Genomic DNA, 14,307 nt, shown 5'->3' on the forward strand with positions numbered 1-14,307 from the left:
TCGGAGGAGAGATGCCAACTCTCTACATATCAGCAGTTTAGAAACAGGTTGAAAAAACTTGCTCTGCTCTCCTGTGTTTCAGCAAACAGGACTCAGGCCCCCGGCCTCACTGTCCCACGGAGACTGACCACTGACCGCCGGGACTCCTGCATAGTCCCAGAGCTGCCAAGACAGTGGCTTTGGCAGAGCCCAGAGGAAGCTGGAAGAAGCAGCGCGGAGAGGTAAGGCCTGCAAAGGGGCGAACACGATGCCTGGCGAGGGTGAGGCGCGTACTCTGCTGAATTAACACTCGCCTGGTCGTCATCTTTAGCACTTGCAGAAATAACCAGTGGAGTTGCCTGGGAAGCGGGGAAAAACCTTTAACTTACTCAAATTTCACTTCAGATGCATTAATACTTTTAAAAGATAAATCGTAATACTTCCACTGCTTGTCGTTAAGGCAGTAATGTTCCTTTCAGACCCAAATTCTGGCAGCTGTTTCTCTCTTCCTTCGGCATTTCTGGCATCGCAGTTGACTCTAAGATCCCAGATTGGAGGATCAACAGCTGCAGGGCAGTGTTATGAGAGCTGAGCGGCAGCGAGTCCCGTGTCTCCTGCGTCTGCTTTCCTACTCGTCTCCAGCATCCTCCCTCCTCTTCGGGCCCTCACAGTGCAGTCTGCACACATGTGCTAACACCTCTTATAGTCGCAGTTTCACTTGTCCCTACAGCCTCTCTGGCCCTGCCTGCTGGTCTAGCTCGACGTATTCCTGCTTCTTCACCTACTCCCTTAGCTCCATGATTTGCTGTAGGCTCTCAGGTGCCGTTCCCTGGCTCTCTGCCTGGAAGGTTCTAGTAAACTCGTACTGCTTGCTGGACTGGTAAATATGTACACCTGCCATCCTTCAAGACTCAGCTCAAATGTCTCTTCCAGGTATTGTATTGTTTCCTCCTCTAGGCTACCTCAGCACCCAAGACCATTACATGAACACAGAACACTGAATTTCTTGGGGCCATGCGTTTTATTTTGATTTTTTTTGTATTCTGAGCACAGAAACTGACAAATAGGTGCTCAATAAATGCTGAATACACATTGAGACCTACTTTCTAATAATCTCATCTTCAATCCCTGTTTAGAACAAGGTGAGGGGATTTAAATGAAAAATAAATTGTAAACTAACATGGGGGAATTTATATTAAACTATGTTTGTATTTTAATTTGCTTTATAGAAACTCATCTTTAAACAAAGAAATATAGGTCCAGATGAACCAGAGTCCCATTTAGTCTCAAAGATCTTACCTAAGGGCGAAATAACTTAGAAAAATCTTTTTCAAATGTGCTGTTGCTGTTGCATTGTGTGTGTGTGTGTGTGTGTGTGTGTGTGTATTGGTGGAGGGGTAGGTAGGAGGAGAGATTCCAACTCTACATAGCAGCAGTTTAAAAACAAGTTGGAAAAAAACGCTTTCATTTGTCCCTAAAAACTCTCTGGCCTGCCTGCTGGTTAAGTCCCTCAACATGCCCCCAGCACACCTCCCCCACCATGAATTGCTCTTATACTTTCTATCAACCGTGAACTCATTTAGGTCAACAAGTTACTCTTTTTAAATATTTATATCTTACTAGAAAGGCCTTACTTACCTGTTAGTGGAAATTACTTTAAACAGAAATCCTCTTACAGAGAAATTGTGGGAGTTTTTAAGAAAGGCAGGAGAGAGATGCTGGGGATGGTGAGTGCTGGAAAACTTACTTTGAATGGAGGGCTCTTTCCTGGTATACATGTCACAGCTCCAATGCTTTTTAGTACTCCTAAGCTGCAATCCACACTTGGCCCAAATTCCTGGCCCATGAAAAGCCAGTCTCTGTAAAGAGCTTGGGCATCCTTGCCAGAAAACGCTGATTTCAAATCCTGGCTCTGTCACCTACTGAGTAAGTTATCTAACTTAGCAGAGCCTCCATTTTCTCCCCTGAAAATTGTAATAATAACAGTAAATGCCTCATAGGTTGTTGAAACGATTAAATGAGGTAATAGGCTAAGGTTCTGTCACAAGACAGGTTCACATACGTAGGAACTATTATATCTTTGCAGGACTCTGGGGCTCCTTCCCAGGAGTAGGTTTGGGTTGGTGGGTTATTAGGGCCTGTTCTGAAGCAGAGATGGATGGGGTGAGGGATTGTTCAGTCATAGGACAGGAGGCCTGAGGGCTACCCAGTAGGTATGGCACACAGCGGAACGCTGAGGTTTGATCTGCTAGGGGTGTGGTATCGCAAGAGCTCCAGGACACCCACAAACCCACAGCCTGCCCACGAGGGCACTGGCTGGTTAGATTCTGGGATCAGTTGAAGATCTTTTTCATCCCTCACTCTCTGAACTGGAGTAGGCCACTGCACTTCACGGGGTTATAAGACACACAGAAATGTTTATTTTAGGCCCAAAGTAAAATGTGAGAGTCAGTTTTGCATCTGTAAATAAGTTATCTCATCTTTGTAAGTGGAGCCCATGAAGAATTATTTCTGAAAGTGGGGAATTCATAGCAGCCACAGCAGAGCCCCATGTCACGCATCTTGAATTAAGATCTCTGAGATGGGGATGAGGAATCTACATTAAATCAAGTCCCCCGGGTAATCCCGATGCACCCTGAACCCTCGCTTCTGTAAGCGTGGTCCCTGCATCAGTGTCGCTTAGAAGCTTATAAGAAATGAAGAATCTGAGGGCCTGCCTCAGGCCTACCAAACCCTGGCTCTGTCACCTGCTGAGTAAGTTAAAGAATTTTTAAAGAATCGTGCTAAAATATACATATCACAAAATGTACCATCTTAACCGCGTTTAAGTATACAGGTCAGTAGTGTTAAGTGCATTCACGCTGTTGTGCAACCAAACTCCAGAACGCCGTTCATCTTGCAAAAGTGAAACTCTATACCCATTAAAACAACAATTCCCCATTTCTCTCTCCCCCCAGCCTCTAGCGATCACCAAACATCTGCATTTTAACAAGTTCTCCAGGTGGTTCATATGCCCATTAAATGTTGAAGATCACTGCTCTCCGTATGAGAACCATAGATAAGAAAATCAAGAGCCACAGTGAGCTTACTGAGGCAACCAGGCCATGTCCCTGGGCAAGACAATGGAAACCAGACAGCAGAGCAGTGACAGATCCTTCAGACAGCACCGATACACGCTCCAGTTTGAGAACCACTGCTCTACAACAGTGATTTGCAGCCCCGCCTACATATTAGAATCATTTGGCAACTCTAAAAATATGCTGGGACCCATCTCAAACTAACTCTAGCCTCTAGAGGCAGTGCCCAGGCATCTGCATTTTTAAAAGATCTCCTAGCAATTCTGATAACTCAGCCAGGTTTCAGAACCACCGATCTGGAGGGACACAGGAGGTTGTTAGGGTGACATGGATTCTGCCACCATGCCTGGGCATTAGAGCAGAATAGTAGTTCCAGAAAGGGCATCATTTGGCTCCATTTTATATGTGCCCAGATACCTTGGTATGAATGATTGCTCTGGGGGTAAAAAAAAAAAAAAAAAAAAAAAAGTCCTGTTTTGAAAAGAAATAGCTACCTTATTAGAACTCTAACACTCTAGATGCAAAACTCCCAGCCACTTCCTCTTCTTGCATCGCCTGTCATTATTCCCTATGAAGGTGCTCTGTTTATGTTTAATAGCATTTACCACAATTATCAATAGCATTTACCACTATCATGCTTATCGTCTGCCTCTTCTCACTAAATCAGCAGCTGCATCTGTGTAAGAGCCAGGTTCAGAGCCTCTCTCTCTCTTACAAAGGCCCTTGAAAACTATTTGAGTGAATGAAATACATGTACTAATCAACCCTGCTATGCTATCGAATCATTTCCCTACCTTGTGGCTCCAAACCAATTGAGTACAATATAGAAAGAGGGAGCAGTCTTCTGACAGTGAAAGAGACTGCTAAACTGTCAGGACTAAGAGAATCACGGTGAGGGTGGGGAAAGGGGGTCTGCATAGAGCAGTTGCATTTTCCCAAGTGGTAGAAGCCTGTGCAGGTAGCAGTGCAGATTGAGTCATTGGATAAAATTAGAATTCTTAAATGAGTGATAGGGACTTTGAGTTAGTGAAATCTGAATGTATAAATGTGACCTCGTGCAGAGCCTCTCAGCTGGTGAGGCTTGGACAGCAATGCATTTTATGCAGCATCCCCTTATGTAGAATTCTGTGGTAGAAAGGGCATAAATTTTGGAATGGATCTTCATTCAAATTCTACTCCCTCTCCTGCCTGGTATTTAACCATGGACAATTACTTATCTGAGCTTCAGCTTCCTCATCTGACACATAGCAGCACTCAATAAATTTTAATTCCCAGCCTGGAATCTGGATTTCCTTACCCATTGTTTTTCATACTCTTTTTTCCTTTAATTATACTCTAGTTATTGCCTCATTTCTAGAACTACATGCAATCAATATAGCAGTATTTGATTTGCAAAAAAAAAAAACCCACACACTGACTTGTGAATTGTCTTCTATCATTCTATTGAGAGCTGTTGTATAGTGAATGTGAAAATCAGAAGGATTTCTTTAACTTATTTCTCAGCTAAAATGGAAATGCCTTTTGGGACAAGAACCTTACGTTCTGCTTTTTTGTCTTCCAGCACTGAATTCTGTAGTCAGACACATGGAGCTGATACGCACTTTCCTGATCTCAATGCGTGCAATTGTTCAGATGGGGATCAGCGGAGCGCCCTGAACATTCTGATCTCTCCTAAAATGCAGCCCATTTGTGCATTGCTGACACCATGTATCTATCTACATTCTGATCATTTACTATACTGATTGAATCAGGTTTGCTTTAAAAAAAAAAATCAGATTTGTATGTGCTTTACCTTTTAACAGAATTCAAGGTATTATGAAAATAAATATTACTTCTTTAAATTGTCATGACATTATTTATGTTAAGACAGTGGCAGGGAATACAAATTTCTTCCCCCAGTCTGATCTCTCCTTGTTTCTTTAGTAAAAGATTCTCCATTTTTTGGCTGGTGCATTATAGTACAGTTAACAGATGACATTCCCTAGTTGCCATTTGCCATTGACTTGGTCAGATGACTAGGTGCTTGCCGTAGAGTTGTAAGTGAGAGTACTGAATAGTACTTTTGCAATGAAGAAAATGTTATGTGTTTACTATTCCTATGTTGTTGCAAGCCTGGAACATGGTCAAGATGGCTAGAGCACCAGTTATCTGCTTAGATAATAAGTACAAGGGCCATACCTTAGAAATTGTAAAATTGACAGCTAGAAGGCGGTTGAGCATAATAAATTTTAGGCACTTTGCCACACCAACCCCTAATTACCTACTTATAAAATCCCTTTGCAAGAAAAAGTGGTCAACTGTTACATGCAGTTTGGACTGATAAAAAATATGGTTAAATTATGCTTATTTCATATTCAGTTCATATGAATGATGTTTAATCGCAGGTAATTAATGTGCTGATTCCATGACGATAAGTTTACAGTCTACTAATTGTACTGAACTGCTGGCCGAATGTAGCATTTTTATTTATAATGCAAAATAAAAACCATTAAGATGCTTAAGAAAGTATAGCTGATTCAAAAAGTCAGTTTTAGATAGCAATAAATAGTTCTAAGCTTCTCTCAGCACAAAAGATTACCACTTAAGGAAAACATATGCAAAAAAAAAAGCACCATAATCTAAAGTAAAAGCATTGTCACTGGTCCTATAGATTTTACTAGCTGTTTTTATTTGCTTTAAGTTTTAAATAGATTTTAGACAAATTCATTGTGCTAGAGAATTTTTAACACTAGTAAAAAATAGTCTCTGTCCTAAAAACACGTGTATGTGATTTATTTTGGTCAGAAAATAGAGACAGTATGAAGACTAAGGTAATATAGCTTAAAGGCAATGAAGTGGAAGATCATGATACTGGTCAGTAGGAAAACTGGGAAAAGCAGACCTTGGAGGCAGATGATGGCAGAGGGCTCCTACAGGCTGACTGGGAATTAGGACAGTGGTGATATCTACTACAGTCATTCACAGCATAACAACATTTTGGTCAATGACAAACCACATGTACAATGGTGGTCCCATAAGCTTATAATGGAGCTGAAAAATTCCTATCACTTGGTAGCATTGTAGCCATCATAATGTCCTAGCTCAGTGCATTACTCACATGTTTGTGGTGATGCTGGTGTAAACAAACCTAATGCACTGCCAGTTATTTAAGAGTACAGCACATACAATTATAGTGTAGGTTTGTGTAAATGCACTCTATAATGTTCACACAATGTTGAAATCGCCCAGCGACACATTTCTCAGAACAGCACATGACTATATTTGAATAATGAATTACCGCTTACAAAGCCCAAGAATTGTCTCACTCAGAGACAGGGTGTAGAAACTCAGGGAGGGTTGCCAGGGCTTGTGGGTGAAAAAAGGGATGACTATAAAGGAATAGCAAGAGGCAGGGCTTTCAGATGATAGAAAGTATATATTCTCCACACTCCACTGTCCAAGATAACTGAGGTTTGTCAGGATGTTTGTTGTGTATACAATGATTCCGGTTTTGTATCTCATACTTATGCTGTTTTGGAGAGCTTCTTCATGAAAAATACAAAATTAAGTTCAGGGTCTTGAAGAAAACCTATATGAGTTAGAGCTGCTGACCCTTAAATTTTAGTACCACTGTAAATCCAACTTGGGTCATTATCTGTGCTTTAAAAACAATCAAAACAGAGACCAAAGTGTGCGTGCTCTGCTATAAACAAACTCTTTCCCTCAACTATATCTTGGGTAACCTTCCTCATCAATACATATAATTGTAGTTCATCTTTTCAAATAATTCTGTGGTTATCCCAATATTCATTTTACCCTTATTGAATGGTTGATCTTTAAGTTATTTCAATACTTTGATCTTCCCATTGGGGGATGCTTGATGTAACAACAGAGCCTGGAATATGATAAGCTCTAAATAAATGTTTGTTACTTTGGTATACTGCTCTGAGCTGGGTAGTCTCCAGTGTTAAACGAGGTGATCTCTACTTTGAGGCTGGCCCTGGCTGGGGTGGTGAGAGGGAGAACAAAGCCACCACTCTCCTGTTCCTTGAAGCCTGTATCTGTTCCCTCCCTCTCGCGTTCCTGGGCTGTCATGTCAACACCTGGCCTGGCTCTCCACGAAGGGTGGGAAATCCCAATAAACATGTTTGGCCCAAATGCAAGCTGGTGTTTCAGAAACATGCTCTAGATTTCAGTGTACTCTTAACTTTAGAGGGAAAGTTTAATAAACATTCTTTCCCCAGAACAACAACTAAATCTCAAATATAAAACTTGAAAGACACTGGCAATCTGAGAGTCTTGAGTACATTTAGCTGCTGTGAATCTGAAAAACAAATAATGTTAAAAATCAACAAAAATTTCACAGGATCGGAATGTGGGGCTCAAGAAATAAAGTTCTCTTTATATTCTTATGTGATAGAAGGGACCATAAATTCATACATTTTAGCTGGGCATAATCAATTCATTTGTGATAAGAGACATTTTGTAGAAATAATAAGCAAACTTAAAGTACCAATAGAAGAAACAATAGGTTCAAAATCTGTCATCCCAGAATAGTGAATAGAGTTTTGGTGTTTTTAATGAGAAAATTTGCTCATTTCCTGGGATAAATCTCCACAGCTAAGAAAATTAAACCCAGCTTGCCTAAAGCCATCTAGCCAGGTCGTGGGTGCTATGTACTCTGGTTTTGCCTGTCCCCTGATGCAAAGATATAGGCTCTGACTCTGCCAAGGATGAATGGGTAGCCCCTCTCCCTTAAGCCTCATAAAGAAATATAGTTTCCAGCAGAGTGTGTGTGTGTGGGGGGGGGGGGGGGGTCATGACTATCCAGTCACAAGAAAACTGAGATGAACCTCTCTGCTCTGTTGATTGCGAGAGGTTAGAGGACAAAAAATAAACTCTTGCTCTTTGTTAGAATTCAGACTGCCTTTTATGAAAATACATTTTAGTCTAGATAGAACCCTTTCAGATTTACTTGTTCATATTCTATTAATGGTCATACAGACTTCTTCATAAATATATTACTGCTATTTGGCCCATCTGACTGATGAAATATTGACAACATGTGATTTATGTGCATGAATGAAACAGCTGGAGGGCTATTTGACTGTGATTACTTAGGGTTTTATTACCCTCTCTACAAATGGAAAGTGTGAAAATGTGAAAGCACCTATTGTTCCCAATTACTTGAAATATTTTCTGTAAATATCTAACCTCTCCCTGCAGTTTTGTTAGCCAAACTGAAAGGGAAATTATGAGGTTATTGTATAAAATTTTAAAGCAAATAAACAGGCCTTCAAAACTGCTTTATTGAAAGTAATTGAAATATGATAATCGGAAATGATATCTGAATTTACTTAGGATGGAATGTGATAACAAAATAGCCACATAGAAAATACAGCATAACTTTTTATAAGTAACAGTTTATTTCCATAACCAGATACATAAAGTCTACTTGACAGATAAACATAGCAAAAGAAAAACCCCAAAGGAAAACTCTTTTTAAACCAATTTTCTCTTATAACAAAAATAGCATTAAGTAGTAAAATAAAATAAAATTAGGAGTTTTCTTTACTACTAATTTGTGTCCTTCTAATTGACAACAGTAACAACAACAACACACCCCCAAAAACAAAAAAACAACCCAGCATGCATTTGGTAATAGTAGCCTGCTGACACATTTAACCAAGAGGAGGGGGTTGATTTTGTTTATATGACCTTGTGTGGCTACAGGAGTGCTAGAGTTCTTGAACCTGAAGATATTTCAAAATAAGAAATAGCAACAAATCTTCAGGTTACACATGTTTGTTAGAGTGAACTGCTATGGTGCTCTGAGCTCACGTCAGAGTAGTTCGCTAGCTGTTCCCTTTGGACAGGCTGTACCGAGTGGGTAGACATCGTGGGAAAACTCAACAGTATCAGAGATGAAGAATATCTTCTTTGCCAATGAATAGCCTGTGTGTACTTATAAAGACCTGTTCAGCGACCCAGCTGTTTTTAAAATTATCTCAAAGTATAACCTAAATAGTGATACCGCATTGGCCTAGTAATTCATGGTGGATCGTAATTTATCTATAGGAGACTTGGTTCTGGGAAATGGTCCCCTCTAACCTGCCTGATTTTAAGAATTTAGGAATCTGAAAGGACCATGTGATTATGCATTGGGTTGACTTTAGTCCTTTGTCACCCTACCACTTCCATATGCTTTTTGTGGCTCATGTGGGTTTGGGGATTTTACAGAAAGAAGATGAGCCATCTTAGTATTTTCTCCCATTTTAGCTCCCTTATGTCACACATTTACTCATCAGAAATAGAATAAATGTGACCATTTGCTAGTAACAGTACTAGATGACTGGAAAAAAAATAGATTACACCTAACCTCTCCTATCTATACACTCTATGCAATTTAGATAACTGAAATATTAATATTCCATATGTATCAAGATGAAACCCATCATTCTTCCCTTACTGTTAAAACCCTAATTTATATTTCCCAATGCCCATTGTTTAGCTTTTTTCTACTTCTATTTCCATTTTTCTATTTAGGTGATGCTCAAAAATCTATTGAAATTGACTCGTAAGAACTGAATTAAATTTTTCAGCAGGAATTTCTTATGCAAAGCAGTCTCTCATGTGGTTTTGCTCATACACCAAACTTAAGCCCACTCTGTGAAAGGGGACTGTCCATTCATCCAACCCAGGGGCCAATAAGTGTGCTCATTCATTTACTTAGAGCATATATCAAGAGGAGATTCTTTTCCCCAAATAGTCTAATAATACAATGATATTCAAACTTGAGTAATCAAGATGGTTTTTAACAGAAAAATAAATTTTCCTAGAGTTTCAAAGAGCTAACTTTAACACTAATATTTTTTTTCTATGAAAAGACTTTCAATAATAAATGATCACTGCAAAAGCAACAGTTGTAACAGTGAGTGTTTTTTGCAAATGGGTCTTCTAGATAGAAATAATGAACGTTTAGTCACCTTTTGAACCCCTACTATGGTTATTATTTCCCCTAATGGAGTTTAGGAACTTGTATTACTTCCTATTCCTATTTTCCAAAGAATTGCAGATGTGGTTGGCAGGACAGACATCTGAGGGAAGGGCCTAGGTTTAAAAAAAAAAAAAAGGCTTCATGTTATTAGTAATTAGAAATTAAAGGGTATCCCACCAAAAAATAGCTTCTCCAGCTAAACTATATGAGAAACTCTGAGTGGAACTTTAGTTACCAAGGAAGAAACAAGTCACTTCCCATCGCCAAGAATACAGTAAATCTAAGAGAATATGAATAACGGCTGATCTAAGAATTTACAGGTGGAGGTAAGATGAATTAAGCCACTCTACTGCTCAGGGGTGACATCAAAGTGTTGCTCATTTAGTGTAGCTCTAGCGACCATAAAACTGGGCAACATTTTGGAGAAAAGGAACCAAAGATGCCAAAAAGAGGATTTAAAACAATTGTTCTATTTGACTTTATTTTCAAATGCACTTTCGTAAGAAATTATTTACACACATGTATTCCAAAAGGCATATTTTGTTGACAAAAAAAAAAAAAAGTGATACACACATGCTTGTATGTGAAGAGGAAATAGTAGGATGCATATAAAAATGTTATGAGTGGATACCCCTAGGGACTGGGAAAGGGCTAGGGACTGGCGCAGGAGTGAGTTGTCACTTCTCATTTTATGTATTTCATGTTCAAAAAAAATGTTCGCCTGAGGTGGGTATCATTTTTATAATCACCAACCTTTAAAAAATAACTTGCTTTGTACTTGACCTGTGCAAGGAGAGAACACAGATGTTCTAGAACAATGTGGGAGTGGCATCAGAGTGCCCAAATGTGTTTGAATGCAGGAAGTCATTAATAATAATGTTTGAGTAATAAACACTGGTATCGAGATTGCTTCTGATTTGTAATCTCTTACAGATACATCAAAGGGGTCAGTAACTGTCAAAAATTTGAAGCAACCAAGATAGACAAACTATAGAACATCCATACAATGGAATATTATTCCATGATTTAAAAAAAAATAAAAGACCCAGGAGCCATGAAAAGATATGGGAGAACCTTAAATGGGTGTCCCTAAGAAGCCAATCTGAAAAGGTTATAAATATATACTGTATGCGTCTAACTACATAACATTCTGGAAAAAGCAACCTGGCAACAGTAAAAAGATCAGTGGTTGCCAGGAGTTGGGGAAGGGGGGAAGGAGGGAGGGATGAATTTGTGGAACAAGGGTGGTTTTAGGGCATTTGGAACTATTCTGTATGATACTGTAATTATGGATACATGACATGCATTCATCAAAACTCATAGAACAAACAGTACGATACAAAAAGTGAACCCAAATTAAACTATGGACTCGGTTAACAATAATGTATCTGTATTGATTGGTCAATTGTGGTGCAATCATAACTAATGTACCACACTAATGCAAGATTTTAATAATAGGGAAACTCAGAGGTGGAGAGAGGAGACATATAGGAATTCTTTGTACTTTCCGATCAAATTTTCTGTAAAACTAAAGCTGCTCTTAAAAATAAGTCTATTACTTTTTAAATAACTTAATGCGGGTTTTAAATATTTATATGTAATAATAATAAAAGGCCAGTAATAACATAACGAGATTAAAAACTAGCATTTCAAAACCAAGTTAGGACTATGATGCCCCAAGCCACGTTTTACAAGATAAGGTTCAAGAGTGCTTTTCTATGCAGTTAGCACAGCCGCCCTGGGACCAGTCCCTTTCCCCCTTCGCGCAGAACTGTTGCGGACCTGGTGCGCCCTCATCTGCCCGTGCATCCTTGGTGACCTTCGCCTCACGCGCCTTCCACCACCAGGATCCCTCTGCTTCCCACCAGCGTGCGGGGCACCACGGGCAACTCCAGCGTCCCAGCGCGTGCCTCTTTTACCGGATTGGTGGTGGTCACCGTGGACTCCTCGCCCCACTCGCGCACCCCACAACGCCGGCTCCGCCTGCCTGCCCAGCTTCGAGTACGATCAACACTCGAGTGCGCGCCACGCAGAGGCACCGAGATGGCGAAGACGCTGAGCAAGCGGGTTTGCTATGAACCCGTCTCTGCGAGCTGTGGCCTCGCCTGGGAAGCTGGGAAGAAAAGCCAGCGCGGGATGGTTTGCTTCTCCCGCTCCCCAGTCTCAGCCCAGGTCTCTAAACCCGCAGTCCAGCAGACGCACGTACACACAGCTCTGGACGTTCGGTCTGTCATACGCAAGCCTGGGTGGTGGTGCTTACGACCTAAAAATAAACACTCCATTCCCTTGGGAAGGGAGAGGCTGGGATTCCATCTATTTAAATTGCACAGATTATTTTCATTCCTTGGTGTCCGAAGTACTGAAGGCCGAAATCTGCTTCTCCGCTCTTTGCATGTATTTGTTTTAGTGACTGGGAGTCACTTCCAAGAAGGGCTGCTCCTATGGCAACTGCAACAAAACAAGATTAGGCTCCCATAAGGGTGGAGGAAGGAAACTTCCTAAGAAAGTCAGGCGCCACAGCCAGGGGTGTGGATCTCCCTTGTTGGGCCTGCTTGGGAATGGAGGGCCTGGTTAACAGGCCTTGAAGAAAAGCCGGTATGACAAGGATGTTTTCTTAAGTTCTGCATTGCGCTAACTCAGCTGTAATTTTTAAAAAGCATGCCTTATCCTTTGGGTTGGAAAGGAATATTGGAATTCAGTGTTGGTGCTTATTTCATACAGTAACATGAAGGGAAAGTAATTCACCTTAGTTCATATTCATACAATTGCATACATTATCCTAGATATTATTTGTACATTATATGAATTCAAAAGATATATAATGTTATATATCTTCAAAAGTACAGAAATAAAAGAATTAAAACCAATGACTCACCAAAATAGTAATTACTAAAAGTTTATAGTGATCATACTAAAAAGAGAGTTTGCAAACCAAAACATGGAATGAGACTCAGGGGTGCATTTTTATAAAGCAGCTTATGTAGTGAGAAGGCAGTGACTGTTTATTCTTCTCAGTGATGGTTCATAATATTAGAATTTTCAGTGGTTACCTCATATAAACCTTGGGAAATCGTTCAAGTGTTGTTTATGATTTCCAGAGACATAAGCAAGAAATGATGGAAATCAAGTTAATCTTGCAAAATAAGCTAAATTAAGCATTGTTTGTATGACTAAACTGGTTTTGTCTGCTCAGGGAATTTTCAAGGCTGGTCTCCATTTGTATGTATATAGATATATACACATACATACATATAATATAAGCGTATAATATATAGTGCATATATAATTGTATGTAATGTATTATATTTGATGTAATTATATAATCATCCATTTATTTTGAAACGTTGTACTTCCAAGCAGATATTATTTGGAAAACACTGTACACTCTACACTTTGAAGCTTATCTTAAGTTCCTATATTAAATATAGAGTTGAGGTTCAGCATTTTTCTGGATCCAGCCTAAAAAACAAAGCTTCGTTTCCTTCTAAAGGAAGGGTTCTCAGTTCTATTAGACCTCAATACTCAATTTTATAACAAATATTTTAGCGCCTCCTTAATTATCCTAAAATGTATTTCATAGGTAATATTATTCCTCTAATAATATTCCTCCATAATTTTAAAAAAGCAATACAATGTTCTAACTAAAATATAAAGGAGAAATAAAAGGAGAGTAATAGTACTGCGACACAGGGGCACGACAAGAGAAGACGTGATGAAGTAGACGTGTGCTCGCTCTTGTTTGCAGCATCGCGTATGAAAGTGACAACTACAAATGAAGGCTAATACAGGTGCCTCGTGTGGCAAGTACAATGTCCCAAAACGGTGAAAGGATTTTCTGAAATGGCAAACAAGCTCTTAGTAAAGCAAGCAAAACAAAGTATGATCTTCTGCTGTTTTTTACTTTGGTAGTTGCATTCATGGACTTCGGCATACATTAAAACTATGCAAAAGTTATTTTGTGTTTATACGTAAAATGGAGTTGGGTTGTAGGCTCTGAAAATCATAAATAGGTGTTTGGTTTATTTGATTTTCTTACACGAGCATTCAATGGGATATTTGAAAGTTAACAAAACTGTCCCATGCCAACAGTGCTAACCAAATATAGTGGCAACTAATTCTCTACAACTCCCACCCCCAATGTAGATTTCCAAAACATCCCCTAGAGGCAGTTTCAAAACACTCTACCTTTTAAAACGCTATTCTAAAAGACAGAGCCTTTACTCCAACAGGAATATAATGTTAATGTATCTTATTCGTTGACTTGAGATTTGAATC

Source organism: Rousettus aegyptiacus, unplaced genomic scaffold (assembly GCF_014176215.1).
Source record: "Rousettus aegyptiacus isolate mRouAeg1 unplaced genomic scaffold, mRouAeg1.p scaffold_m13_p_11, whole genome shotgun sequence".
NCBI lineage: Eukaryota > Metazoa > Chordata > Mammalia > Chiroptera > Pteropodidae > Rousettus > Rousettus aegyptiacus.